The 18,882-nt window shown below is 49.2% G+C and overlaps 51 non-coding genes and 1 pseudogene across 51 annotated transcripts; all 52 read right to left on the bottom strand.

The window, feature by feature from the left end:
• Positions 1–3: 3 nt before the first annotated feature.
• On the bottom strand, positions 4–122 carry LOC149761890 (5S ribosomal RNA). Its single transcript, XR_016403340.1, has one exon. It is a non-coding gene; the product is annotated as a 5S ribosomal RNA (ribosomal RNA).
• Positions 123–368: 246 nt separating this feature from the next.
• LOC149761891 (5S ribosomal RNA) lies at positions 369–487 on the bottom strand (annotated as a pseudogene).
• A 246-nt stretch (positions 488–733) lies between these two features.
• LOC149761892 (5S ribosomal RNA) lies at positions 734–852 on the bottom strand. Its single transcript, XR_016412897.1, has one exon. It is a non-coding gene; the product is annotated as a 5S ribosomal RNA (ribosomal RNA).
• A 247-nt stretch (positions 853–1,099) lies between these two features.
• On the bottom strand, positions 1,100–1,218 carry LOC149761893 (5S ribosomal RNA). Its single transcript, XR_016400817.1, has one exon. It is a non-coding gene; the product is annotated as a 5S ribosomal RNA (ribosomal RNA).
• Positions 1,219–1,464: 246 nt separating this feature from the next.
• Positions 1,465–1,583, bottom strand: LOC149761894 (5S ribosomal RNA). Its single transcript, XR_016401459.1, has one exon. It is a non-coding gene; the product is annotated as a 5S ribosomal RNA (ribosomal RNA).
• A 246-nt stretch (positions 1,584–1,829) lies between these two features.
• Positions 1,830–1,948, bottom strand: LOC149761895 (5S ribosomal RNA). Its single transcript, XR_016406656.1, has one exon. It is a non-coding gene; the product is annotated as a 5S ribosomal RNA (ribosomal RNA).
• A 245-nt stretch (positions 1,949–2,193) lies between these two features.
• LOC149761896 (5S ribosomal RNA) lies at positions 2,194–2,312 on the bottom strand. Its single transcript, XR_016412898.1, has one exon. It is a non-coding gene; the product is annotated as a 5S ribosomal RNA (ribosomal RNA).
• A 247-nt stretch (positions 2,313–2,559) lies between these two features.
• On the bottom strand, positions 2,560–2,678 carry LOC149761897 (5S ribosomal RNA). Its single transcript, XR_016407666.1, has one exon. It is a non-coding gene; the product is annotated as a 5S ribosomal RNA (ribosomal RNA).
• A 246-nt stretch (positions 2,679–2,924) lies between these two features.
• On the bottom strand, positions 2,925–3,043 carry LOC149761898 (5S ribosomal RNA). The gene has a single exon (XR_016401460.1). It is a non-coding gene; the product is annotated as a 5S ribosomal RNA (ribosomal RNA).
• A 246-nt stretch (positions 3,044–3,289) lies between these two features.
• LOC149761899 (5S ribosomal RNA) lies at positions 3,290–3,408 on the bottom strand. The gene has a single exon (XR_016412862.1). It is a non-coding gene; the product is annotated as a 5S ribosomal RNA (ribosomal RNA).
• Positions 3,409–3,655: 247 nt separating this feature from the next.
• Positions 3,656–3,774, bottom strand: LOC149761900 (5S ribosomal RNA). The gene has a single exon (XR_016412166.1). It is a non-coding gene; the product is annotated as a 5S ribosomal RNA (ribosomal RNA).
• Positions 3,775–4,020: 246 nt separating this feature from the next.
• On the bottom strand, positions 4,021–4,139 carry LOC149761901 (5S ribosomal RNA). Its single transcript, XR_016404655.1, has one exon. It is a non-coding gene; the product is annotated as a 5S ribosomal RNA (ribosomal RNA).
• Positions 4,140–4,385: 246 nt separating this feature from the next.
• LOC149761902 (5S ribosomal RNA) lies at positions 4,386–4,504 on the bottom strand. The gene has a single exon (XR_016406657.1). It is a non-coding gene; the product is annotated as a 5S ribosomal RNA (ribosomal RNA).
• Positions 4,505–4,751: 247 nt separating this feature from the next.
• Positions 4,752–4,870, bottom strand: LOC149761903 (5S ribosomal RNA). Its single transcript, XR_016401953.1, has one exon. It is a non-coding gene; the product is annotated as a 5S ribosomal RNA (ribosomal RNA).
• A 243-nt stretch (positions 4,871–5,113) lies between these two features.
• On the bottom strand, positions 5,114–5,232 carry LOC149761904 (5S ribosomal RNA). The gene has a single exon (XR_016403608.1). It is a non-coding gene; the product is annotated as a 5S ribosomal RNA (ribosomal RNA).
• Positions 5,233–5,478: 246 nt separating this feature from the next.
• Positions 5,479–5,597, bottom strand: LOC149761905 (5S ribosomal RNA). The gene has a single exon (XR_016405054.1). It is a non-coding gene; the product is annotated as a 5S ribosomal RNA (ribosomal RNA).
• A 249-nt stretch (positions 5,598–5,846) lies between these two features.
• Positions 5,847–5,965, bottom strand: LOC149761906 (5S ribosomal RNA). The gene has a single exon (XR_016410179.1). It is a non-coding gene; the product is annotated as a 5S ribosomal RNA (ribosomal RNA).
• A 246-nt stretch (positions 5,966–6,211) lies between these two features.
• On the bottom strand, positions 6,212–6,330 carry LOC149761907 (5S ribosomal RNA). The gene has a single exon (XR_016404310.1). It is a non-coding gene; the product is annotated as a 5S ribosomal RNA (ribosomal RNA).
• A 246-nt stretch (positions 6,331–6,576) lies between these two features.
• Positions 6,577–6,695, bottom strand: LOC149761908 (5S ribosomal RNA). Its single transcript, XR_016403563.1, has one exon. It is a non-coding gene; the product is annotated as a 5S ribosomal RNA (ribosomal RNA).
• Positions 6,696–6,942: 247 nt separating this feature from the next.
• Positions 6,943–7,061, bottom strand: LOC149761909 (5S ribosomal RNA). Its single transcript, XR_016402564.1, has one exon. It is a non-coding gene; the product is annotated as a 5S ribosomal RNA (ribosomal RNA).
• A 247-nt stretch (positions 7,062–7,308) lies between these two features.
• On the bottom strand, positions 7,309–7,427 carry LOC149761910 (5S ribosomal RNA). Its single transcript, XR_016412167.1, has one exon. It is a non-coding gene; the product is annotated as a 5S ribosomal RNA (ribosomal RNA).
• Positions 7,428–7,673: 246 nt separating this feature from the next.
• LOC149761911 (5S ribosomal RNA) lies at positions 7,674–7,792 on the bottom strand. The gene has a single exon (XR_016408200.1). It is a non-coding gene; the product is annotated as a 5S ribosomal RNA (ribosomal RNA).
• A 246-nt stretch (positions 7,793–8,038) lies between these two features.
• LOC149761912 (5S ribosomal RNA) lies at positions 8,039–8,157 on the bottom strand. The gene has a single exon (XR_016406658.1). It is a non-coding gene; the product is annotated as a 5S ribosomal RNA (ribosomal RNA).
• A 246-nt stretch (positions 8,158–8,403) lies between these two features.
• Positions 8,404–8,522, bottom strand: LOC149761913 (5S ribosomal RNA). The gene has a single exon (XR_016403764.1). It is a non-coding gene; the product is annotated as a 5S ribosomal RNA (ribosomal RNA).
• Positions 8,523–8,769: 247 nt separating this feature from the next.
• Positions 8,770–8,888, bottom strand: LOC149761914 (5S ribosomal RNA). Its single transcript, XR_016409950.1, has one exon. It is a non-coding gene; the product is annotated as a 5S ribosomal RNA (ribosomal RNA).
• A 243-nt stretch (positions 8,889–9,131) lies between these two features.
• On the bottom strand, positions 9,132–9,250 carry LOC149761915 (5S ribosomal RNA). Its single transcript, XR_016407736.1, has one exon. It is a non-coding gene; the product is annotated as a 5S ribosomal RNA (ribosomal RNA).
• Positions 9,251–9,496: 246 nt separating this feature from the next.
• On the bottom strand, positions 9,497–9,615 carry LOC149761916 (5S ribosomal RNA). The gene has a single exon (XR_016402277.1). It is a non-coding gene; the product is annotated as a 5S ribosomal RNA (ribosomal RNA).
• A 247-nt stretch (positions 9,616–9,862) lies between these two features.
• On the bottom strand, positions 9,863–9,981 carry LOC149761917 (5S ribosomal RNA). The gene has a single exon (XR_016401701.1). It is a non-coding gene; the product is annotated as a 5S ribosomal RNA (ribosomal RNA).
• A 246-nt stretch (positions 9,982–10,227) lies between these two features.
• Positions 10,228–10,346, bottom strand: LOC149761918 (5S ribosomal RNA). The gene has a single exon (XR_016407677.1). It is a non-coding gene; the product is annotated as a 5S ribosomal RNA (ribosomal RNA).
• Positions 10,347–10,592: 246 nt separating this feature from the next.
• LOC149761919 (5S ribosomal RNA) lies at positions 10,593–10,711 on the bottom strand. Its single transcript, XR_016402614.1, has one exon. It is a non-coding gene; the product is annotated as a 5S ribosomal RNA (ribosomal RNA).
• A 246-nt stretch (positions 10,712–10,957) lies between these two features.
• Positions 10,958–11,076, bottom strand: LOC149761920 (5S ribosomal RNA). Its single transcript, XR_016412168.1, has one exon. It is a non-coding gene; the product is annotated as a 5S ribosomal RNA (ribosomal RNA).
• A 243-nt stretch (positions 11,077–11,319) lies between these two features.
• Positions 11,320–11,438, bottom strand: LOC149761921 (5S ribosomal RNA). The gene has a single exon (XR_016406281.1). It is a non-coding gene; the product is annotated as a 5S ribosomal RNA (ribosomal RNA).
• Positions 11,439–11,684: 246 nt separating this feature from the next.
• LOC149761922 (5S ribosomal RNA) lies at positions 11,685–11,803 on the bottom strand. The gene has a single exon (XR_016402278.1). It is a non-coding gene; the product is annotated as a 5S ribosomal RNA (ribosomal RNA).
• Positions 11,804–12,050: 247 nt separating this feature from the next.
• LOC149761923 (5S ribosomal RNA) lies at positions 12,051–12,169 on the bottom strand. Its single transcript, XR_016412169.1, has one exon. It is a non-coding gene; the product is annotated as a 5S ribosomal RNA (ribosomal RNA).
• A 246-nt stretch (positions 12,170–12,415) lies between these two features.
• LOC149761924 (5S ribosomal RNA) lies at positions 12,416–12,534 on the bottom strand. Its single transcript, XR_016401462.1, has one exon. It is a non-coding gene; the product is annotated as a 5S ribosomal RNA (ribosomal RNA).
• A 246-nt stretch (positions 12,535–12,780) lies between these two features.
• LOC149761925 (5S ribosomal RNA) lies at positions 12,781–12,899 on the bottom strand. Its single transcript, XR_016406659.1, has one exon. It is a non-coding gene; the product is annotated as a 5S ribosomal RNA (ribosomal RNA).
• Positions 12,900–13,146: 247 nt separating this feature from the next.
• On the bottom strand, positions 13,147–13,265 carry LOC149761926 (5S ribosomal RNA). The gene has a single exon (XR_016412170.1). It is a non-coding gene; the product is annotated as a 5S ribosomal RNA (ribosomal RNA).
• Positions 13,266–13,511: 246 nt separating this feature from the next.
• On the bottom strand, positions 13,512–13,630 carry LOC149761927 (5S ribosomal RNA). Its single transcript, XR_016404609.1, has one exon. It is a non-coding gene; the product is annotated as a 5S ribosomal RNA (ribosomal RNA).
• A 246-nt stretch (positions 13,631–13,876) lies between these two features.
• LOC149761928 (5S ribosomal RNA) lies at positions 13,877–13,995 on the bottom strand. The gene has a single exon (XR_016410104.1). It is a non-coding gene; the product is annotated as a 5S ribosomal RNA (ribosomal RNA).
• A 246-nt stretch (positions 13,996–14,241) lies between these two features.
• LOC149761929 (5S ribosomal RNA) lies at positions 14,242–14,360 on the bottom strand. Its single transcript, XR_016402279.1, has one exon. It is a non-coding gene; the product is annotated as a 5S ribosomal RNA (ribosomal RNA).
• A 246-nt stretch (positions 14,361–14,606) lies between these two features.
• LOC149761930 (5S ribosomal RNA) lies at positions 14,607–14,725 on the bottom strand. The gene has a single exon (XR_016412171.1). It is a non-coding gene; the product is annotated as a 5S ribosomal RNA (ribosomal RNA).
• Positions 14,726–14,971: 246 nt separating this feature from the next.
• Positions 14,972–15,090, bottom strand: LOC149761931 (5S ribosomal RNA). Its single transcript, XR_016408201.1, has one exon. It is a non-coding gene; the product is annotated as a 5S ribosomal RNA (ribosomal RNA).
• A 246-nt stretch (positions 15,091–15,336) lies between these two features.
• Positions 15,337–15,455, bottom strand: LOC149761932 (5S ribosomal RNA). The gene has a single exon (XR_016406660.1). It is a non-coding gene; the product is annotated as a 5S ribosomal RNA (ribosomal RNA).
• A 247-nt stretch (positions 15,456–15,702) lies between these two features.
• On the bottom strand, positions 15,703–15,821 carry LOC149761933 (5S ribosomal RNA). Its single transcript, XR_016412173.1, has one exon. It is a non-coding gene; the product is annotated as a 5S ribosomal RNA (ribosomal RNA).
• Positions 15,822–16,067: 246 nt separating this feature from the next.
• On the bottom strand, positions 16,068–16,186 carry LOC149761934 (5S ribosomal RNA). The gene has a single exon (XR_016404636.1). It is a non-coding gene; the product is annotated as a 5S ribosomal RNA (ribosomal RNA).
• Positions 16,187–16,432: 246 nt separating this feature from the next.
• LOC149761935 (5S ribosomal RNA) lies at positions 16,433–16,551 on the bottom strand. Its single transcript, XR_016410105.1, has one exon. It is a non-coding gene; the product is annotated as a 5S ribosomal RNA (ribosomal RNA).
• A 246-nt stretch (positions 16,552–16,797) lies between these two features.
• LOC149761936 (5S ribosomal RNA) lies at positions 16,798–16,916 on the bottom strand. The gene has a single exon (XR_016402280.1). It is a non-coding gene; the product is annotated as a 5S ribosomal RNA (ribosomal RNA).
• A 247-nt stretch (positions 16,917–17,163) lies between these two features.
• LOC149761937 (5S ribosomal RNA) lies at positions 17,164–17,282 on the bottom strand. Its single transcript, XR_016405419.1, has one exon. It is a non-coding gene; the product is annotated as a 5S ribosomal RNA (ribosomal RNA).
• Positions 17,283–17,528: 246 nt separating this feature from the next.
• On the bottom strand, positions 17,529–17,647 carry LOC149761938 (5S ribosomal RNA). The gene has a single exon (XR_016410106.1). It is a non-coding gene; the product is annotated as a 5S ribosomal RNA (ribosomal RNA).
• A 246-nt stretch (positions 17,648–17,893) lies between these two features.
• On the bottom strand, positions 17,894–18,012 carry LOC149761939 (5S ribosomal RNA). Its single transcript, XR_016402281.1, has one exon. It is a non-coding gene; the product is annotated as a 5S ribosomal RNA (ribosomal RNA).
• A 247-nt stretch (positions 18,013–18,259) lies between these two features.
• Positions 18,260–18,378, bottom strand: LOC149761940 (5S ribosomal RNA). The gene has a single exon (XR_016405420.1). It is a non-coding gene; the product is annotated as a 5S ribosomal RNA (ribosomal RNA).
• Positions 18,379–18,624: 246 nt separating this feature from the next.
• Positions 18,625–18,743, bottom strand: LOC149761941 (5S ribosomal RNA). The gene has a single exon (XR_016410107.1). It is a non-coding gene; the product is annotated as a 5S ribosomal RNA (ribosomal RNA).
• Between the last annotated feature and the right edge of the window lie 139 nt (positions 18,744–18,882).

Raw genomic sequence — 18,882 nt, forward strand, 5'->3', positions numbered from 1 at the left:
AAAGGGGTGCAACACGAGGACTTCCCAGGGGGTCACCCATCCTAGTACTACTCTCGCCCAAGCACGCTTAACTGCAGAGTTCCGATGGGATCCGGTGCATTAGTGCTGGTATGATCGCACCCATGACATGCCCTTCGAAACTCCCTTTTATGACAAAGCAGCAGACCTCGACGGCCCGAGACATTCGCGCTGCCGGGGCCGTTTTGGCGTATGATTCAACGCGCTGTTCCACTATGCGGCATGGCACCGCCAGTCTCCGGACTCAGTTTATTTTCGGGGGAAAAAAATTATCCGAAGAGGAAAAGCCAAAAGCCAAAAAATTAAAAATAAATATTATCAAAAAATAAAAAAGCGGGCAAAAAATAAAAAGGGTGCAACATGAGGACTTCCCAGGGGGTCACCCATCCTAGTACTTCTCTCGCCCAAGCACGCTTAACTGCGGAGTTATGATGGGATCCGGTGCATTAGTGCTGGTATGATCGCACCCATGACATGCCCTTCGAAACTCCCTTTTATGACAAAGCAGCAGACCGCGACGGCACGAGACATTCGCGCTGCCGGGGCCGTTCTGGCGTAGGATTCAACGCGCTGTTCCGCTATGCGGCATGGCACCGCCAGTCTCCGGACTCAGTTTATTTTCGGGAAAAAAAAATTATCCGAAGAGGAAAAGCCAAAAGCCGAAAAATTAAAAATAAATATTATCAAAAAATAAAAAAGCGGGCAAAAAATAAAAAGAGTGCAACACGAGGACTTCCCAGGGGGTCACCCATCCTAGTACTACTCTCGCCCAAGCACGCTTAACTGCGGAGTTCTGATGGGATCCGGTGCATTAGTGCTGGTATGATCGCACCCATGACATGCCCTTCGAAACTCCCTTTTATGACAAAGCAGCAGACCTCGACGGCCCGAGACATTCACGCTGCCGGGGCCGTTCTGGCGTAGGATTCAACGCGCTGGTCCCGCTATGCGGCATGGCACCGCCAGTCTCCGGACTCAGTTTATTGTCGGAGGAAAAAAATTATCCGAAGAGGAAAAGCCAAAAGCCGAAAAATTAAAAATAAATATTATCAAAAAATAAAAAAGCGGGCAAAAAATAAAAAGGGTGCAACACGAGGACTTCCCAGGGGGTCACCCATCCTAGTACTACTCTCGCCCAAGCACGCTTAACTGCGGAGTTCTGATGGGATCCGGTGCATTAGTGCTGGTATAATCGCACCCAAGACATGCCCTTCGAAACTCCCTTTTATGACAAAGCAGCAGACCTCGACGGCCCGAGACATTCGCGCTGCCGGGGCCGTTCTGGCGTAGGATTCAACACGCTGTTCCGCTATGCGGCATGGCACCGCCAGTCTCCGGACTCAGTTTATTTTCGGGGGAAAAAAATTATCCGAAGAGGAAAAGACAAAAGCCGAAAAATAAAAAATAAATGTTATCAAAAAATAAAAAAGCGGGCAAAAAATAAAAGGGGTGCAACACGAGGACTTCCCAGGGGGTCACCCATCCTAGTACTACTCTCGCCCAAGCACGCTTAACTGCAGAGTTCTGATGGGATCCGGTGCATTAGTGCTGGTATGATCGCACCCATGACATGCCCTTCGAAACTCCCTTTTATGACAAAGCAGCAGACCTCGACGGCCCGAGACATTCGCGCTGCCGGGGCCGTTTTGGCGTATGATTCAACGCGCTGTTCCACTATGCGGCATGGCACCGCCAGTCTCCGGACTCAGTTTATTTTCGGGGGAAAAAAATTATCCGAAGAGGAAAAGCCAAAAGCCAAAAAATTAAAAATAAATATTATCAAAAAATAAAAAAGCGGGCAAAAAATAAAAAGGGTGCAACACGAGGACTTCCCAGGGGGTCACCCATCCTAGTACTTCTCTCGCCCAAGCACGCTTAACTGCGGAGTTATGATGGGATCCGGTGCATTAGTGCTGGTATGATCGCACCCATGACATGCCCTTCGAAACTCCCTTTTATGACAAAGCAGCAGACCGCGACGGCACGAGACATTCGCGCTGCCGGGGCCGTTCTGGCGTAGGATTCAACGCGCTGTTCCGCTATGCGGCATGGCACCGCCAGTCTCCGGACTCAGTTTATTTTCGGAAAAAAAAATTATCCGAAGAGGAAAAGCCAAAAGCCGAAAAATTAAAAATAAATATTATCAAAAAATAAAAAAGCGGGCAAAAAATAAAAAGAGTGCAACACGAGGACTTCCCAGGGGGTCACCCATCCTAGTACTACTCTCGCCCAAGCACGCTTAACTGCGGAGTTCTGATGGGATCCGGTGCATTAGTGCTGGTATGATCGCACCCATGACATGCCCTTCGAAACACCCTTTTATGACAAAGCAGCAGACCTCGACGGCCCGAGACATTCACGCTGCCGGGGCCGTTCTGGCGTAGGATTCAACGCGCTGGTCCCGCTATGCGGCATGGCACCGCCAGTCTCCGGACTCAGTTTATTGTCGGAGGAAAAAAATTATCCGAAGAGGAAAAGCCAAAAGCCGAAAAATTAAAAATAAATATTATCAAAAAATAAAAAAGCGGGCAAAAAATAAAAAGGGTGCAACACGAGGACTTCCCAGGGGGACACCCATCCTCGTACTACTCTCGCCCAAGCACGCTTAACTGCGGAGTTCTGATGGGATCCGGTGCATTAGTTCTGGTATGATCGCACCCAAGACATGCCCTTCGAAACTCCCTTTTATGACAAAGCAGCAGACCTCGACGGCCCGAGACATTCGCGCTGCCGGGGCCGTTCTGGCGTAGGATTCAACACGCTGTTCCGCTATGCGGCATGGCACCGCCAGTCTCCGGACTCAGTTTATTTTCGGGGGAAAAAAATTATCCGAAGAGGAAAAGACAAAAGCCGAAAAATAAAAAATAAATGTTATCAAAAAATAAAAAAGCGGGCAAAAAATAAAAGGGGTGCAACACGAGGACTTCCCAGGGGGTCACCCATCCTAGTACTACTCTCGCCCAAGCACGCTTAACTGCAGAGTTCTGATGGGATCCGGTGCATTAGTGCTGGTATGATCGCACCCATGACATGCCCTTCGAAACTCCCTTTTATGACAAAGCAGCAGACCTCGACGGCCCGAGACATTCGCGCTGCCGGGGCCGTTCTGGCGTATGATTCAACGCGCTGTTCCACTATGCGGCATGGCACCGCCAGTCTCCGGACTCAGTTTATTTTCGGGGTGAAAAAATTATCCGAAGAGGAAAAGCCAAAAGCCAAAAAATTAAAAATAAATATTATCAAAAAATAAAAAAGCGGGCAAAAAATAAAAAGGGTGCAACACGAGGACTTCTCAGGGGGTCACCCATCCTAGTACTACTCTCGCCCAAGCACGCTTAACTGCGGAGTTCTGATGGGATCCGGTGCATTAGTGCTGGTATGATCGCACCCATGATATGCCCTTCGAAACTCCCTTTTATGACAAAGCAGCAGACCTCGACCGCCCGAGACATTCGCGCTGCCGGGGCCGTTCTGGCGTAGGATTCAACGCGCTGGTCCCGCTATGCGGCATGGCACCGCCAGTCTCCGGACTCAGTTTATTGTCGGGGGAAAAAAATTATCCGAAAAGGAAAAGCCAAAAGCCAAAAAATTAAAAATAAATATTATCAAAAAATAAAAAAGCGGGCAAAAAATAAAAAGGGTGCAACACGAGGACTTCCCAGGGGGTCACCCATCCTAGTACTACTCTCGCCCAAGCACGCTTAACTGCGGAGTTCTGATGGGATCCGGTGCATTAGTGCTGGTATGATCGCACCCAAGACATGCCCTTCGAAACTCCCTTTTATGACAAAGCAGCAGACCTCGACGGCCCGAGACATTCGCGCTGCCGGGGCCGTTCTGGCGTAGGATTCAACACGCTGTTCCGCTATGCGGCATGGCACCGCCAGTCTCCGGACTCAGTTTATCTTCGGGGGAAAAAAATTATCCGAAGAGGAAAAGACAAAAGCCGAAAAATAAAAAATAAATGTTATCAAAAAATAAAAAAGCGGGCAAAAAATAAAAGGGGTGCAACACGAGGACTTCCCAGGGGGTCACCCATCCTAGTACTACTCTCGCCCAAGCACGCTTAACTGCAGAGTTCTGATGGAATCCGGTGCATTAGTGCTGGTATGATCGCACCCATGACATGCCCTTCGAAACTCCCTTTTATGACAAAGCAGCAGACCTCGACGGCCCGAGACATTCGCGCTGCCGGGGCCGTTCTGGCGTATGATTCAACGCGCTGTTCCGCTATGCGGCATGGCACCGCCAGTCTCCGGACTCAGTTTATTTTCGGGGGGAAAAAATTATCCGAAGAGGAAAAGCCAAAAGCCAAAAAATTAAAAATAAATATTATCAAAAAATAAAAAAGCGGGCAAAAAATAAAAAGGGTGCAACACGAGGACTTCCCAGGGGGTCACCCATCCTAGTACTTCTCTCGCCCAAGCACGCTTAACTGCGGAGTTATGATGGGATCCGGTGCATTAGTGCTGGTATGATCGCACCCATGACATGCCCTTCGAAACTCCCTTTTATGACAAAGCAGCAGACCTCGACGGCCCGAGACATTCACGCTGCCGGGGCCGTTCTGGCGTAGGATTCAACGCGCTGGTCCCGCTATGCGGCATGGCACCGCCAGTCTCCGGACTCAGTTTATTGTCAGAGGAAAAAAATTATCCGAAGAGGAAAAGCCAAAAGCCGAAAAATTAAAAATAAATATTATCAAAAAATAAAAAAGCGGGCAAAAAATAAAAAGGGTGCAACACGAGGACTTCCCAGGGGGTCACCCATCCTAGTACTACTCTCGCCCAAGCACGCTTAACTGCGGAGTTCTGATGGGATCCAGTGCATTAGTGCTGGTATGATCGCACCCAAGACATGCCCTTCGAAACTCCCTTTTATGACAAAGCAGCAGACCTCGACGGCCCGAGACATTCGCGCTGCCGGGGACGTTCTGGCGTAGGATTCAACACGCTGTTCCGCTATGCGGCATGGCACCGCCAGTCTCCGGACTCAGTTTATTTTCGGGGGAAAAAAATTATCCGAAGAGGAAAAGACAAAAGCCGAAAAATAAAAAATAAATGTTATCAAAAAATAAAAAAGCGGGCAAAAAATAAAGGTGCAACACGAGGACTTCCCAGGGGGTCACCCATCCTAGTACTACTCTCGCCCAAGCACGCTTAACTGCAGAGTTCTGATGGGATCCGGTGCATTAGTGCTGGTATGATCGCACCCATGACATGCCCATGGAAACACCCTTTTATGACAAAGCAGCAGACCTCGACGGCCCGAGACAATCGCGCTGCCAGGGCCGTTCTGGCGTAGGATTCAACGCGCTGTTCCGCTATGCGGCATGGCACCGCGAGTCTCTGGACTCAGTTTATTTTCGGGGGAAAAAAATTATCCGAAGAGGAAAAGCCAAAAGCCGAAAAATTAAAAATAAATGTTATCAAAAAATAAAAAAGCGGGCAAAAAATAAAAGGGGTGCAACACGAGGACTTCCCAGGGGGTCACCCATCCTAGTACTACTCTCGCCCAAGCACGCTTAACTGCGAAGTTCTGATGGGATCCGGTGCATTAGTGCTGGTATGATCGCACCAATGATATGCCCTTCGAAACTCCCTTTTATGACAATGCAGCAGACCTCGACCGCCCGAGACATTCGCGCTGCCGGGGCCGTTCTGGCGTAGGATTCAACGCGCTGGTCCCGCTATGCGGCATGGCACCGCCAGTCTCCGGACTCAGTTTATTGTCGGGGGAAAAAAATTATCCGAAAAGGAAAAGCCAAAAGCCAAAAAAATTAAAAATAAATATTATCAAAAAATAAAAAAAGCGGGCAAAAAATAAAAAGGGTGCAACACGAGGACTTCCCAGGGGGTCACCCATCCTAGTACTACTCTCGCCCAAGCACGCTTAACTTCGGAGTTCTGACGGGATCCGGTGCATTAGTGCTGGTATGATCGCACCCAAGACATGCCCTTCGAAACTCCCTTTTATGACAAAGCAGCAGACCTCGACGGCCCGAGACATTCGCGCTGCCGGGGCCGTTCTGGCGTAGGATTCAACACGCTGTTCCGCTATGCGGCATGGCACCGCCAGTCTCCGGACTCAGTTTATTTTCGGAGAAAAAAAATTATCCGAAGAGGAAAAGACAAAAGCCGAAAAATAAAAAATAAATGTTATCAAAAAATAAAAAAGCGGGCAAAAAATAAAAGGGGTGCAACACGAGGACTTCCCAGGGGGTCACCCATCCTAGTACTACTCTCGCCCAAGCACGCTTAACTGCAGAGTTCTGATGGGATCCGGTGCATTAGTGCTGATATGATCGCACCCATGACATGCCCTTCGAAACTCCCTTTTATGACAAAGCAGCAGACCTCGACGGCCCGAGACATTCGCGCTGCCGGGGCCGTTCTGGCGTATGATTCAACGCGCTGTTCCGCTATGCGGCATGGCACCGCCAGTCTCCGGACTCAGTTTATTTTCGGGAAAAAAAAATTATCCGAAGAGGAAAAGCCAAAAGCCGAAAAATTAAAAATAAATATTATCAAAAAATAAAAAAGCGGGCAAAAAATAAAAAGAGTGCAACACGAGGACTTCCCAGGGGGTCACCCATCCTAGTACTACTCTCGCCCAAGCACGCTTAACTGCGGAGTTCTGATGGGATCCGGTGCATTAGTGCTGGTACGATCGCACCCATGACATGCCCTTCGAAACTCCCTTTTATGACAAAGCAGCAGACCTCGACGGCCCGAGACATTCACGCTGCCGGGGCCGTTCCGGCGTAGGATTCAACGCGCTGGTCCCGCTATGCGGCATGGCACCGCCAGTCTCCGGACTCAGTTTATTGTCGGAGGAAAAAAATTATCCGAAGAGGAAAAGCCAAAAGCTGAAAAATTAAAAATAAATATTATCAAAAAATAAAAAAGCGGGCAAAAAATAAAAAGGGTGCAACACGAGGACTTCCCAGGGGGTCACCCATCCTAGTACTACTCTCGCCCAAGCACGCTTAACTGCGAAGTTCTGATGGGATCCGGTGCATTAGTGCTGGTATGATCGCACCCATGATATGCCCTTCGAAACTCCTTTTTATGACAAAGCAGCAGACCTCGACTGCCCGAGACATTCGCGCTGCCGGGGCCGTTCTGGCGTAGGATTCAACGCGCTGGTCCCGCTATGCGGCATGGCACCGCCAGTCTCCGGACTCAGTTTATTGTCGGGGGAAAAAAATTATCCGAAAAGGAAAAGCCAAAAGCCAAAAAATTAAAAATAAATATTATCAAAAAATAAAAAAGCGGGCAAAAAATAAAAAGGGTGCAACACGAGGACTTCCCAGGGGGTCACCCATCCTAGTACTACTCTCGCCCAAGCACGCTTAACTGCGGAGTTCTGATGGGATCCGGTGCATTAGTGCTGGTATGATCGCACCCAAGACATGCCCTTCGAAACTCCCTTTTATGACAAAGCAGCAGACCTCGACGGCCCGAGACATTCGCGCTGCCGGGGCCGTTCTGGCGTAGGATTCAACACGCTGTTCCGCTATGCGGCATGGCACCGCCAGTCTCCGGACTCAGTTTATTTTCGGGGAAAAAAAATTATCCGAAGAGGAAAAGACAAAAGCCGAAAAATAAAAAATAAATGTTATCAAAAAATAAAAAAGCGGGCAAAAAATAAAAGGGGTGCAACACGAGGACTTCCCAGGGCGTCACCCATCCTAGTACTACTCTCGCCCAAGCACGCTTAACTGCAGAGTTCTGATGGGATCCGGTGCATTAGTGCTGATATGATCGCACCCATGACATGCCCTTCGAAACTCCCTTTTATGACAAAGCAGCAGACCTCGACGGCCCGAGACATTCGCGCTGCCGGGGCCGTTCTGGCGTATGATTCAACGCGCTGTTCCGCTATGCGGCATGGCACCGCCAGTCTCCGGACTCAGTTTATTTTCGGGGGGAAAAAATTATCGGAAGAGAAAAAGCCAAAAGCCAAAAAATTAAAAATAAATATTATCAAAAAATAAAAAAGCGGGCAAAAAATAAAAAGGGTGCAACACGAGGACTTCCCAGGGGGTCACCCATCCTAGTACTTCTCTCGCCCAAGCACGCTTAACTGCGGAGTTATGATGGGATCCGGTGCATTAGTGCTGGTATGATCGCACCCATGACATGCCCTTCGAAACTCCCTTTTATGACAAAGCAGCAGACCGCGACGGCACGAGACATTCGCGCTGCCGGGGCCGTTCTGGCGTAGGATTCAACGCGCTGTTCCGCTATGCGGCATGGCACCGCCAGTCTCCGGACTCAGTTTATTTTCGGGAAAAAAAAATTATCCGAAGAGGAAAAGCCAAAAGCCGAAAAATTAAAAATAAATACTATCAAAAAATAAAAAAGCGGGCAAAAAATAAAAAGAGTGCAACACGAGGACTTCCCACGGGGTCACCCATCCTAGTACTACTCTCGCCCAAGCACGCTTAACTGCGGAGTTCTGATGGGATCCGGTGCATTAGTGCTGGTACGATCGCACCCATGACATGCCCTTCGAAACTCCCTTTTATGACAAAGCAGCAGACCTCGACGGCCCGAGACATTCACGCTGCCGGGGCCGTTCCGGCGTAGGATTCAACGCGCTGGTCCCGCTATGCGGCATGGCACCGCCAGTCTCCGGACTCAGTTTATTGTCGGAGGAAAAAAATTATCCGAAGAGGAAAAGCCAAAAGCCGAAAAATTAAAAATAAATATTATCAAAAAATAAAAAAGCGGGCAAAAAATAAAAAGGGTGCAACACGAGGACTTCCCAGGGGGTCACCCATCCTAGTACTACTCCCGCCCAAGCACGCTTAACTGCGGAGTTCTGATGGGATCCGGTGCATTAGTGCTGGTATGATCGCACCCAAGACATGCCCTTCGAAACTCCCTTTTATGACAAAGCAGCAGACCTCGACGGCCCGAGACATTCGCGCTGCCGGGGCCGTTCTGGCGTAGGATTCAACACGCTGTTCCGCTATGCGGCATGGCACCGCCAGTCTCCGGACTCAGTTTATTTTCGGAGGAAAAAAATTATCCGAAGAGGAAAAGACAAAAGCCGAAAAATAAAAAATAAATGTTATCAAAAAATAAAAAAGCGGGCAAAAAATAAAGGTGCAACACGAGGACTTCCCAGGGGGTCACCCATCCTAGTACTACTCTCGCCCAAGCACGCTTAACTGCAGCGTTCTGATGGGATCCGGTGCATTAGTGCTGGTATGATCGCACCCATGACATGCCCATCGAAACACCCTTTTATGACAAAGCAGCAGACCTCGACGGCCCGAGACATTCGCGCTGCCGGGGCCGTTCTGGCGTAGGATTCAACGCGCTGTTCCGCTATGCGGCATGGCACCGCGAGTCTCTGGACTCAGTTTATTTTCGGGAGAAAAAAATTATCCGAAGAGGAAAAGCCAAAAGCCGAAAAATTAAAAATAAATGTTATCAAAAAATAAAAAAGCGGGCAAAAAATAAAAGGGGTGCAACACGAGGACTTCCCAGGGGGTCACCCATCCTAGTACTACTCTCGCCCAAGCACGCTTAACTGCGAAGTTCTGATGGGATCCGGTGCATTAGTGCTGGTATGATCGCACCCATGATATGCCCTTCGAAACTCCCTTTTATGACAAAGCAGCAGACCTCGACCGCCCGAGACATTCGCGCTGCCGGGGCCGTTCTGGCGTAGGATTCAACGCGCTGGTCCCGCTATGCGGCATGGCACCGCCAGTCTCCGGACTCAGTTTATTGTCGGGGGAAAAAAATTATCCGAAAAGGAAAAGCCAAAAGCCAAAAAATTAAAAATAAATATTATCAAAAAATAAAAAAGCGGGCAAAAAATAAAAAGGGTGCAACACGAGGACTTCCCAGGGGGTCACCCATCCTAGTACTACTCTCGCCCAAGCACGCTTAACTGCAGAGTTCTGATGGGATCCGGTGCATTAGTGCTGGTATGATCGCACCCATGACATGCCCTTCGAAACTCCCTTTTATGACAAAGCAGCAGACCTCGACGGCCCGAGACATTCGCGCTGCCGGGGCCGTTCTGGCGTATGATTAAACGCGCTGTTCCGCTATGCGGCATGGCACCGCCAGTCTCCGGACTCAGTTTATTTTCGGGGAGAAAAAATTATCCGAAGAGGAAAAGCCAAAAGCCAAAAAATTAAAAATAAATATTATCAAAAAATAAAAAAGCGGGCAAAAAATAAAAAGGGTGCAACACGAGGACTTCCCAGGGGGTTACCCATCCTAGTACTTCTCTCGCCCAAGCACGCTTAACTGCGGAGTTATGATGGGATCCGGTGCATTAGTGCTGGTATGATCGCACCCATGACATGCCCTTCGAAACTCCCTTTTATGACAAAGCAGCAGACCGCGACGGCACGAGACATTCGCGCTGACGGGGCCGTTCTGGCGTAGGATTCAACGCGCTGTTCCGCTATGCGGCATGGCACCGCCAGTCTCCGGACTCAGTTTATTTTCGGGAAAAAAAAATTATCCGAAGAGGAAAAGCCAAAAGCCGAAAAATTAAAAATAAATATTATCAAAAAATAAAAAAGCGGGCAAAAAATAAAAAGAGTGCAACACGAGGACTTCCCAGGGGGTCACCCATCCTAGTACTACTCTCGCCCAAGCACGCTTAACTGCAGAGTTCTGATGGGATCCGGTGCATTAGTGCTGGTATGATCGCACCCATGACATGCCCATGGAAACACCCTTTTATGACAAAGCAGCAGACCTCGACTGCCCGAGACAATCGCGCTGCCGGGGCCGTTCTGGCGTAGGATTTAACGCGCTGTTCCGCTATGCGGCATGGCACCGCGAGTCTCTGGACTCAGTTTATTTTCGGGGGAAAAAAATTATCCGAAGAGGAAAAGCCAAAAGCCGAAAAATTAAAAATAAATATTATCAAAAAATAAAAAAGCGGGCAAAAAATAAAAAGGGTGCAACACGAGGACTTCCCAGGGGGTCACCCATCCTAGTACTACTCTCGCCCAAGCACGCTTAACTGCGGAGTTCTGATGGGATCCGGTGCATTAGTGCTGGTATGATCGCACCCAAGACATGCCCTTCGAAACTCCCTTTTATGACAAAGCAGCAGACCTCGACGGCCCGAGACATTCGCGCTGCCGGGGCCGTTCTGGCGTAGGATTCAACACGCTGTTCCGCTATGCGGCATGGCACCGCCAGTCTCCGGACTCAGTTTATTTTCGGAGAAAAAAAATTATCCGAAGAGGAAAAGACAAAAGCCGAAAAATAAAAAATAAATGTTATCAAAAAATAAAAAAGCGGGCAAAAAATAAAGGTGCAACACGAGGACTTCCTAGGGGGTCACCCATCCTAGTACTACTCTCGCCCAAGCACGCTTAACTGCAGAGTTCTGATGGGATCCGGTGCATTAGTGCTGGTATGATCGCACCCATGACATGCCCATCGAAACACCCTTTTATGACAAAGCAGCAGACCTCGACGGCCCGAGACATTCGCGCTGCCGGGGCCGTTCTGGCGTAGGATTCAACGCGCTGTTCCGCTATGCGGCATGGCACCGCGAGTCTCTGGACTCAGCTTATTTTCGGGGGAAAAAAATTATCCGAAGAGAAAAAGCCAAAAGCCGAAAAATTAAAAATAAATGTTATCAAAAAATAAAAAAGCGGGCAAAAAATAAAAGGGGTGCAACACGAGGACTTCCCAGGGGGTCACCCATCCTAGTACTACTCTCGCCCAAGCACGCTTAACTGCGAAGTTCTGATGGGATCCGGTGCATTAGTGCTGGTATGATCGCACCCATGATATGCCCTTCGAAACTCCCTTTTATGACAAAGCAGCAGACCTCGACCGCCCGAGACATTCGCGCTGCCGGGGCCGTTCTGGCGTAGGATTCAACGCGCTAGTCCCGCTATGCGGCATGGCACCGCCAGTCTCCGGACTCAGTTTATTGTCGGGGGAAAAAAATTATCCGAAAAGGAAAAGCCAAAAGCCAAAAAATTAAAAATAAATATTATCAAAAAATAAAAAAGCGGGCAAAAAATAAAAAGGGTGCAACACGAGGACTTCCCAGGGGGTCACCCATCCTAGTACTACTCTCGCCCAAGCACGCTTAACTGCGGAGTTCTGATGGGATCCGGTGCATTAGTGCTGGTATGATCGCACCCAAGACATGCCCTTCGAAACTCCCTTTTATGACAAAGCAGCAGACCTCGACGGCCCGAGACATTCGCGCTGCCGGGGCCGTTCTGGCGTAGGATTCAACACGCTGTTCCGCTATGCGGCATGGCACCGCCAGTCTCCGGACTCAGTTTATTTTTGGGGGAAAAAAATTATCCGAAGAGGAAAAGACAAAAGCCGAAAAATAAAAAATAAATGTTATCAAAAAATAAAAAAGCGGGCAAAAAATAAAAGGGGTGCAACACGAGGACTTCCCAGGGGGTCACCCATCCTAGTACTACTCTCGCCCAAGCACGCTTAACTGCAGAGTTCTGATGGGATCCGGTGCATTAGTGCTGGTATGATCGCACCCATGACATGCCCTTCGAAACTCCCTTTTATGACAAAGCAGCAGACCTCGACGGCCTGAGACATTCGCGCTGCCGGGGTCGTTCTAGCGTATGATTCAACGCGCTGTTCCGCTATGCGGCATGGCACCGCCAGTCTCCGGACTCAGTTTATGTTCGGGGGGAAAAAATTATCCGAAGAGGAAAAGCCAAAAGCCAAAAAATTAAAAATAAATATTATCAAAAAATAAAAAAGCGGGCAAAAAATAAAAAGGGTGCAACACGAGGACTTCCCAGGGGGTCACCCATCCTAGTACTTCTCTCGCCCAAGCACGCTTAACTGCGGAGTTATGATGGGATCCGGTGCATTAGTGCTGGTATGATCGCACCCATGACATGCCCTTCGAAACTCCCTTTTACGACAAAGCAGCAGACCTCGACGATCCGAGACATTCACGCTGCCGGGGCCGTTCTGGCGTAGGATTCAACGCGCTGGTCCCGCTATGCGGCATGGCACCGCCAGTCTCCGGACTCAGTTTATTGTCGGAGGAAAAAAATTATCCGAAGAGGAAAAGCCAAAAGCCGAAAAATTAAAAATAAATATTATCAAAAAATAAAAAAGCGGGCAAAAAATAAAAAGGGTGCAACACGAGGACTTCCCAGGGGGTCACCCATCCTAGTACTACTCTCGCCCAAGCACGCTTAACTGCGGAGTTCTGATGGGATCCGGTGCATTAGTGCTGGTATGATCGCACCCAAGACATGCCCTTCGAAACTCCCTTTTATGACAAAGCAGCAGACCTCGACGGCCCGAGACATTCGCGCTGCCGGGGCCGTTCTGGTGTAGGATTCAACACGCTGTTCCGCTATGCGGCATGGCACCGCCAGTCTCCGGACTCAGTTTATTTTCGGGGGAAAAAAATTATCCGAAGAGGAAAAGACAAAAGCCGAAAAATAAAAAATAAATGTTATCAAAAAATAAAAAAGCGGGCAAAAAATAAAAGGGGTGCAACACGAGGACTTCCCAGGGGGTCACCCATCCTAGTACTACTCTCGCCCAAGCACGCTTAACTGCAGAGTTCTGATGGGATCCGGTGCATTAGTGCTGGTATGTTCGCACCCATGATATGCCCTTCGAAACTCCCATTTATGACAAAGCAGCAGACCTCGACGGCCCGAGACATTCGCGCTGCCGAGGCCGTTCTGGCGTAGGATTCAACGCGCTGTTCCGCTATGCGGCATGGCACCGCGAGTCTCCGGACTCAGTTTATTTTCGAGGGAAAAAAATTATCCGAAGGGGAAAAGCCAAAAGCTGAAAAATTAAAAATAAATATTATCAAAAAATAAAAAAGCGGGCAAAAAATAAAAGGGGTGCAACACGAGGACTTCCCAGGGGGTCACCCATCCTAGTACTACTCTCGCCCAAGCACGCTTAACTGCGGAGTTCTGATGGGATCCGGTGCATTAGTGCTGGTATGATCGCACCCATGACATGCCCATCGAAACACCCTTTTATGACAAAGCAGCAGACCCCGACGGCCCGAGACATTCGCGCTGCCGGGGCCGTTCTGGCGTAGGATTCAACGCGCTGTTCCGCTATGCGGCATGGCACCGCGAGTCTCCGGACTCAGTTTATTTTCGGGGGAAAAAAATTATCCGAAGAGGAAAAGCCAAAAGCCGAAAAATTAAAAATAAATGTTATCAAAAAATAAAAAAGCGGGCAAAAAATAAAAGGGGTGCAACACGAGGACTTCCCAGGGGGTCACCCATCCTAGTACTACTCTCGCCCAAGCACGCTTAACTGCGAAGTTCTGATGGGATCCGGTGCATTAGTGCTGGTATGATCGCACCCATGATATGCCCTTCGAAACTCCCTTTTATGACAAAGCAGCAGACCTCGACCGCCCGAGACATTCGCGCTGCCGGGGCCGTTCTGGCGTAGGATTCAACGCGCTGGTCCCGCTATGCGGCATGGCACCGCCAGTTCCGGACTCAGTTTATTGTCGGGGGAAAAAAATTATCCGAAAAGGAAAAGCCAAAAGCCAAAAAATTAAAAATAAATATTATCAAAAAATAAAAAAGCGGGCAAAAAATAAAAAGGGTGCAACACGAGGACTTCCCAGGGGGTCACCCATCCTAGTACTACTCTCGCCCAAGCACGCTTAACTGCGGAGTTCTGATGGGATCCGGTGCATTAGTGCTGGTATGATCGCACCCAAGACATGCCCTTCGAAACTCCCTTTTATGACAAAGCAGCAGACCTCGACGGCCCGAGACATTCGCGCTGCCGGGGCCGTTCTGGCGTAGGATTCAACACGCTGTTCCGCTATGCGGCATGGCACCGCCAGTCTCCGGACTCAGTTTATTTTCGGGGAAAAAAAATTATCCGAAGAGGAAAAGACAAAAGCCGAAAAATAAAAAATAAATGTTATCAAAAAATAAAAAAGCGGGCAAAAAATAAAAGGGGTGCAACACGAGGACTTCCCAGGGCGTCACCCATCCTAGTACTACTCTCGCCCAAGCACGCTTAACTGCAGAGTTCTGATGGGATCCGGTGCATTAGTGCTGATATGATCGCACCCATGACATGCCCTTCGAAACTCCCTTTTATGACAAAGCAGCAGACCTCGACGGCCCGAGACATTCGCGCTGCCGGGGCCGTTCTGGCGTATGATTCAACGCGCTGTTCCGCTATGCGGCATGGCACCGCCAGTCTCCGGACTCAGTTTATTTTCGGGGGGAAAAAATTATCGGAAGAGGAAAAGCCAAAAGCCAAAAAATTAAAAATAAATATTATCAAAAAATAAAAAAGCGGGCAAAAAATAAAAAGGGTGCAACACGAGGACTTCCCAGGGGGTCACCCATCCTAGTACTTCTCTCGCCCAAGCACGCTTAACTGCGGAGTTATGATGGGATCCGGTGCATTAGTGCTGGTATGATCGCACCCATGACATGCTCTTCGAAACTCCCTTTTATGACAAAGCAGCAGACCTCGACGGCCCGAGACATTCACGCTGCCGGGGCCGTTCTGGCGTAGGATTCAACGCGCTGGTCCCGCTATGCGGCATGGCACCGCCAGTCTCCGGACTCAGTTTATTGTCGGAGGAAAAAAATTATCCGAAGAGGAAAAGCCAAAAGCCGAAAAATTAAAAATAAATATTATCAAAAAATAAAAAAGCGGGCAAAAAATAAAAAGGGTGCAACACGAGGACTTCCCAGGGGGTCACCCATCCTAGTACTACTCTCGCCCAAGCACGCTTAACTGCGGAGTTCTGATGGGATCCGGTGCATTAGTGCTGGTATGATCGCACCCAAGACATGCCCTTCGAAACTCCCTTTTATGACAAAGCAGCAGACCTCGACGGCCCGAGACATTCGCGCTGCCGGGGCCGTTCTGGCGTAGGATTCAACACGCTGTTCCGCTATGCGGCATGGCACCGCCAGTCTCCGGACTCAGTTTATTTTCGGGGGAAAAAAATTATCCGAAGAGGAAAAGACAAAAGCCGAAAAATAAAAAATAAATGTTATCAAAAAATAAAAAAGCGGGCAAAAAATAAAAGGGGTGCAACACGAGGACTTCCCAGGGGGTCACCCATCCTAGTACTACTCTCGCCCAAGCACGCTTAACAGCAGAGTTCTGATGGGATCCGGTGCATTAGTGCTGGTATGATCGCACCCATGATATGCCCTTCGAAACTCCCTTTTATGACAAAGCAGCAGACCTCGACGGCCCGAGACATTCGCGCTGCCGGGGCCGTTCTGGCGTAGGATTCAACGCGCTGTTCCGCTATGCGGCATGGCACCGCGAGTCTCCGGACTCAGTTTATTTTCGAGGGAAAAAAATTATCCGAACAGGAAAAGCCAAAAGCTGAAAAATTAAAAATAAATATTATCAAAAAATAAAAAAGCGGGCAAAAAATAAAAGGGGTGCAACACGAGGACTTCCCAGGGGGTCACCCATCCTAGTACTACTCTCGCCCAAGCACGCTTAACTGCGGAGTTCTGATGGGATCCGGTGCATTAGTGCTGGTATGATCGCACCCATGACATGCCCATCGAAACACCATTTTATGACAAAGCAGCAGACCTCGAAGGCCCGAGACATTCGTGCTGCCGGGGCCGTTCTGGCGTAGGATTCAACGCGCTGTTCCGCTATGCGGCATGGCACCGCGAGTCTCCGGACTCAGTTTATTTTCGGGGGAAAAAAATTATCCGAAGAGGAAAAGCCAAAAGCCGAAAAATTAAAAATAAATGTTATCAAAAAATAAAAAAGCGGGCAAAAAATAAAAGGGGTGCAACACGAGGACTTCCCAGGGGGTCACCCATCCTAGTACTACTCTCGCCCAAGCACGCTTAACTGCGAAGTTCTGATGGGATCCGGTGCATTAGTGCTGGTATGATCGCACCCATGATATGCCCTTCGAAACTCCCTTTTATGACAAAGCAGCAGACCTCGACCGCCCGAGACATTTGCGCTGCCGGGGCCGTTCTGGCGTAGGATTCAACGCGCTGGTCCCGCTATGCGGCATGGCACCGCCAGTCTCCGGACTCAGTTTATTGTCGGGGGAAAAAAATTATCCGAAGAGGAAAAGCCAAAAGCCAAAAAATTAAAAATAAATATTATCAAAAAATAAAAAAGCGGGCAAAAAATAAAAAGGGTGCAACACGAGGACTTCTCAGGGGTTCACCCATCCTAGTACTACTCTCGCCCAAGCACGCTTAACTGCGGAGTTCTGATGGGATCCGGTGCATTAGTGCTGGTATGATCGCACCCAAGAAATGCCCTTCGAAACTCCCTTTTATGACAAAGCAGCAGACCTCGACGGCCCGAGACATTCGCGCTGCCGGGGCCGTTCTGGCGTAGGATTCAACACACTGTTCCGCTATGCGGCATGGCACCGCCAGTCTCCGGACTCAGTTTATTGTCGGAGAAAAAAAATAATCCGAAGAGGAAAAGCCAAAAGCCGAAAAATTAAAAATAAATATTATCAAAAAATAAAAAAGCGGGCAAAAAATAAAAGGGGTGCAACACGAGGACTTCCCAGGGGGTCACCCATCCTAGTACTACTCTCGCCCAAGCACGCTTAACTGCGGAGTTCTGATGGGATCCGGTGCATTAGTGCTGGTATGATCGCACCCATGACATGCCCATCGAAACACCATTTTATGACAAAGCAGCAGACCTCGACGGCCCGAGACATTCGCGCTGCCGGGGCCGTTCTGGCGTAGGATTCAACGCGCTGTTCCGCTATGCGGCATGGCACCGCGAGTCTCCGGACTCAGTTTATTTTCGGGGGAAAAAAATTATCCGAAGAGGAAAAGCCAAAAGCCGAAAAATTAAAAATAAATGTTATCAAAAAATAAAAAAGCGGGCAAAAAATAAAAGGGGTGCAACACGAGGACTTCCCAGGGGGTCACCCATCCTAGTACTACTCTCGCCCAAGCACGCTTAACTGCGAAGTTCTGATGGGATCCGGTGCATTAGTGCTGGTATGATCGCACCCATGATATGCCCTTCGAAACTCCCTTTTATGACAAAGCAGCAGACCTCGACCGCCCGAGACATTCGCGCTGCCGGGGCCGTTCTGGCGTAGGATTCAACGCGCTGGTCCCGCTATGCGGCATGGCACCGCCAGTCTCCGGACTCAGTTTATTGTCGGGGGAAAAAAATTATCCGAAGAGGAAAAGCCAAAAGCCAAAAAATTAAAAATAAATATTATCAAAAAATAAAAAAGCGGGCAAAAAATAAAAAGGGTGCAACACGAGGACTTCTCAGGGGTTCACCCATCCTAGTACTACTCTCGCCCAAGCACGCTTAACTGCGGAGTTCTGATGGGATCCGGTGCATTAGTGCTGGTATGATCGCACCCAAGACATGCCCTTCGAAACTCCCTTTTATGACAAAGCAGCAGACCTCGACGGCCCGAGACCTTCGCGCTGCCGGGGCCGTTCTGGCGTAGGATTCAACACGCTGTTCCGCTATGTGGCATGGCACCGCCAGTCTCCGGACTCAGTTTATTGTCGGAGGAAAAAAATTATCCGAAGAGGAAAAGCCAAAAGCCGAAAAATTAAAAATAAATATTATCAAAAAATAAAAAAGCGGGCAAAAAATAAAAGGGGTGCAACACGAGGACTTCCCAGGGGGTCACCCATCCTAGTACTACTCTCGCCCAAGCACGCTTAACTGCGGAGTTCTGATGGGATCCGGTGCATTAGTGCTGGTATGATCGCACCCATGACATGCCCATCGAAACACCCTTTTATGACAAAGCAGCAGACCTCGACGGCCCGAGACATTCGCGCTGCCGGGGCCGTTCTGGCGTAGGATTCAACGCGCTGTTCCGCTATGCGGCATGGCACCGCGAGTCTCCGGA

Source organism: Phoenix dactylifera, chromosome 4, assembly GCF_051530095.1.
Source record: "Phoenix dactylifera cultivar Ajwa chromosome 4, Ajwa_hap1_PhDact_Kaust_v1.1, whole genome shotgun sequence".
NCBI lineage: Eukaryota > Viridiplantae > Streptophyta > Magnoliopsida > Arecales > Arecaceae > Phoenix > Phoenix dactylifera.